The sequence below is a fragment of the Crinia signifera genome, chromosome 1 (genome assembly GCF_055691185.1).
Source record: "Crinia signifera chromosome 1, ASM5569118v1, whole genome shotgun sequence".
In the NCBI taxonomy this organism is placed as follows: Eukaryota; Metazoa; Chordata; class Amphibia; order Anura; family Myobatrachidae; genus Crinia; species Crinia signifera.
Window position 1 is genome coordinate 728,169 of NC_139217.1, and position 4,332 is coordinate 732,500.

The 4,332-nt window shown below is 58.0% G+C and overlaps 1 protein-coding gene across 2 annotated transcripts in view; it reads left to right on the forward strand.

Annotated features, from left to right (window-relative positions):
- The first annotated feature begins 513 nt into the window (after nucleotides 1-513).
- Nucleotides 514-4,332, forward strand: part of HSPA12B (heat shock protein family A (Hsp70) member 12B) — a 233,325-nt gene continuing 229,506 nt past the window's right edge. For both annotated transcript variants that reach the window (XM_083156289.1, XM_083157094.1), the window contains exon 1: nucleotides 514-676. The gene's annotated coding sequence lies outside the window, so the exon portion shown is untranslated. The remainder of the gene's footprint in view (nucleotides 677-4,332) is intronic.

Below are 4,332 nucleotides of genomic sequence, written 5' to 3' on the forward strand. Positions count from 1 at the left end.
CATATGTGCCATGAATACGAATCGCGGTATTTTCGGAATAGTAAATGCCAAAAATATGAATCCGTATAAAATAATACATTTATATGTACATTAATACTAATACACGTATTTTATGCATATTTCCCAACATGCGATACATGGAACAGGGCAAGTGATGAATGAGAGGAAGATATAGAGGAGAGAATGAGAAAGGACAGAGAGATAAAGGGAACAGAGAGAGGAGGAAGCCGGGGATGAAAGGCGACTGCAAGAGTGGAAACATACACAGGGGCGAGGAAGCCGACGCAGGAAGTAATGATAGAAGCACAACCCAAAATAGACTGATAAATCCACTATAATAAAACATAAAAAAAGAAAAACAAAGTGAGAAGTAAATAAGAGCGGGGATGGGGGAAGCCAGGAATTCCAGTCCAGACCTCGCTGGCTGCTAATGTTCCCCTCCCATGGGAGTCCTGACCCTGTCTCCTCCTCTCATCCATCTGGGATGGACATTTAAACCATTGCTGGGCTGGGACTGGGAGTGAGCGAGTGCTGCCCAGAGGAAGCAGGGAAGGAAGGCTCAGGCAGCCAGAGAGGGGAGCACAGGCTGGGAGAGGAAAGGAGAACTCCTGAAAGCAACTTGCTGGGAAGCAGCTGAGGTCCTGAGACTGTTCCATCAGAGCAGCCATATAACAAGGTACCGTGGCTCTGAGCAGTGACATTACAGCATCTCAGCCATGTAGCCAGCACTGGGATATACTCCTGTATTGGAGGACAAAGCCATTGTATTATCCAGAAGCCTTCTCCTTCCAGCTATGTGACGTCTACCTGCACAACCATCATCAGCGGTTATACATATGGTGGAATGTGCATCTGTCTACCCTGCATAACAAAGGGCTCGCTGCATGCATGTACAGTGATGGTTAGCGAGGAGATGCAGGGTGTCCTAGAGGCGATGCGGGGTGTCTTAGAGGAGATGCGGGGTGTCCTAGAGGAGATGCGGGGTGTGCTAGAGGAGATGCGGGGTGTCCTAGAGGAGATGCGGGGTGTCCTAGAGGAGATGCGGGGTGTCCTAGAGGAGATGCGGGGTGTGCTAGAGGAGATGCGGGGTGTGCTAGAGGAGATGCGGGGTGTCCTAGAGGAGATGCGGGGTGTGCTAGAGGAGATGCGGGGTGTCCTAGAGGAGATGCGGGGTGTACTAGAGGAGATGCGGGGTGTCCTAGAGGCGATGCGGGGTGTCTTAGAGGAGATGCGGGGTGTACTAGAGGAGATGCGGGGTGTCCTAGAGGAGATGCGGGGTGTACTAGAGGTGATGCGGGGTGTCCTAGAGGAGATGCGGGGTGTCCTAGAGGCGATGCGGGGTGTCTTAGAGGAGATGCGGGGTGTACTAGAGGAGATGCGGGGTGTCCTAGAGGAGATGCGGGGTGTACTAGAGGTGATGCGGGGTGTCCTAGAGGCGATGCGGGGTGTCCTAGAGGAGATGCGGGGTGTACTAGAGGTGATGCGGGGTGTCCTAGAGGCGATGCGGGGTGTCCTAGAGGAGATGCGGGGTGTCCTAGAGGAGATGCGGGGTGTGCTAGAGGAGATGCGGGGTGTCCTAGAGGAGATGCGGGGTGTACTAGAGGAGATGCGGGGTGTCCTAGAGGCGATGCGGGGTGTCTTAGAGGAGATGCGGGGTGTACTAGAGGAGATGCGGGGTGTCCTAGAGGAGATGCGGGGTGTACTAGAGGTGATGCGGGGTGTCCTAGAGGCGATGCGGGGTGTCCTAGAGGAGATGCGGGGTGTCCTAGAGGAGATGCGGGGTGTACTAGAGGAGATGCGGGGTGTCCTAGAGGAGATGCGGGGTGTCCTAGAGGAGATGCGGGGTGTCCTAGAGGAGATGCGGGGTGTACTAGAGGAGATGCGGGGTGTCCTAGAGGCGATGCGGGGTGTCCTAGAGGAGATGCGGGGTGTACTAGAGGAGATGCGGGGTGTCCTAGAGGAGATGCGGGGTGTACTAGAGGAGATGCGGGGTGTCCTAGAGGAGATGCGGGGTGTCCTAGAGGCGATGCGGGGTGTCCTAGAGGAGATGCGGGGTGTCCTAGAGGAGATGCGGGGTGTCCTAGAGGCGATGCGGGGTGTCCTAGAGGAGATGCGGGGTGTCCTAGAGGAGATGCGGGGTGTGCTAGAGGAGATGCGGGGTGTCCTAGAGGAGATGCGGGGTGTCCTAGAGGAGATGCGGGGTGTCCTAGAGGCGATGCGGGGTGTCCTAGAGGAGATGCGGGGTGTCCTAGAGGAGATGCGGGGTGTGCTAGAGGAGATGCGGGGTGTGCTAGAGGTGATTCGGGGTGTCCTAGAGGCGATGCGGGGTGTCTTAGAGGAGATGCGGGGTGTACTAGAGGTGATGCGGGGTGTCCTAGAGGAGATGCGGGGTGTCCTAGAGGAGATGCGGGGTGTACTAGAGGAGATGCGGGGTGTACTAGAGGAGATGCGGGGTGTCCTAGAGGCGATGCGGGGTGTCTTAGAGGAGATGCGGGGTGTACTAGAGGAGATGCGGGGTGTCCTAGAGGAGATGCGGGGTGTACTAGAGGTGATGCGGGGTGTCCTAGAGGCGATGCGGGGTGTCCTAGAGGAGATGCGGGGTGTCCTAGAGGAGATGCGGGGTGTACTAGAGGAGATGCGGGGTGTCCTAGAGGAGATGCGGGGTGTCCTAGAGGAGATGCGGGGTGTCCTAGAGGAGATGCGGGGTGTACTAGAGGAGATGCAGGGTGTCCTAGAGGCGATGCGGGGTGTCCTAGAGGAGATGCGGGGTGTACTAGAGGAGATGCGGGGTGTCCTAGAGGAGATGCGGGGTGTACTAGAGGAGATGCGGGGTGTCCTAGAGGAGATGCGGGGTGTCCTAGAGGCGATGCGGGGTGTCCTAGAGGAGATGCGGGGTGTCCTAGAGGAGATGCGGGGTGTCCTAGAGGCGATGCGGGGTGTCCTAGAGGAGATGCGGGGTGTCCTAGAGGAGATGCGGGGTGTGCTAGAGGAGATGCGGGGTGTCCTAGAGGAGATGCGGGGTGTCCTAGAGGAGATGCGGGGTGTCCTAGAGGCGATGCGGGGTGTCTTAGAGGAGATGCGGGGTGTCCTAGAGGAGATGCGGGGTGTGCTAGAGGAGATGCGGGGTGTGCTAGAGGTGATTCGGGGTGTCCTAGAGGCGATGCGGGGTGTCTTAGAGGAGATGCGGGGTGTCCTAGAGGAGATGCGGGGTGTACTAGAGGTGATGCGGGGTGTCCTAGAGGAGATGCGGGGTGTCCTAGAGGAGATGCGGGGTGTACTAGAGGAGATGCGGGGTGTCCTAGAGGAGATGCGGGGTGTACTAGAGGAGATGCGGGGTGTCCTAGAGGAGATGCGGGGTGTACTAGAGGAGATGCGGGGTGTCCTAGAGGAGATGCGGGGTGTACTAGAGGTGATGCGGGGTGTCCTAGAGGAGATGCGGGGTGTCCTAGAGGCGATGCGGGGTGTCTTAGAGGAGATGCGGGGTGTCCTAGAGGAGATGCGGGGTGTACTAGAGGTGATGCGGGGTGTCCTAGAGGAGATGCGGGGTGTCCTAGAGGAGATGCGGGGTGTACTAGAGGAGATGCGGGGTGTCCTAGAGGAGATGCGGGGTGTACTAGAGGAGATGCGGGGTGTCCTAGAGGAGATGCGGGGTGTACTAGAGGAGATGCGGGGTGTCCTAGAGGAGATGCGGGGTGTACTAGAGGAGATGCGGGGTGTACTAGAGGAGATGCGGGGTGTCCTAGAGGTGATGCGGGGTGTCTTAGAGGAGATGCGGGGTGTCCTAGAGGCGATGCGGGGTGTCTTAGAGGAGATGCGGGGTGTCTTAGAGGAGATGCGGGGTGTACTAGAGGAGATGCGGGGTGTCCTAGAGGAGATGCAGGGTGACCTAGAAGTGATGCGGGGTGTCTTAGAGGAGATGCGGGGTGTACTAGAGGAGATGCGTTGTGTACTAGAGGAGATGCGGGGTGTGCTCGAGGTGATGCGGGGTGTCCTAGAGGAGATGCGGGGTGTCCTAGAGGCGATGCGGGGTGTCCTAGAGGCGATGCGGGGTGTCCTAGAGGCGATGCGGGGTGTCCTAGAGGCGATGCAGGGTGTCCTAGAGGAGATGCAGGGTGTCCTAGAGGCGATGCAGGGTGTCCTAGAGGCGATGCGGGGTGTCCTAGAGGAGATGCGGGGTGTCCTAGAGGCGATGCGGGGTGTCCTAGAGGCGATGCGGGGTGTCCTAGAGGCGATGCGGGGTGTCCTAGAGGCGATGCAGGGTGTACTAGAGGAGACACAGGGTGTCCTAGAGGTGATGCAGGGTGTCCTAGAGGCGATGCAGGGTGTCCTAGA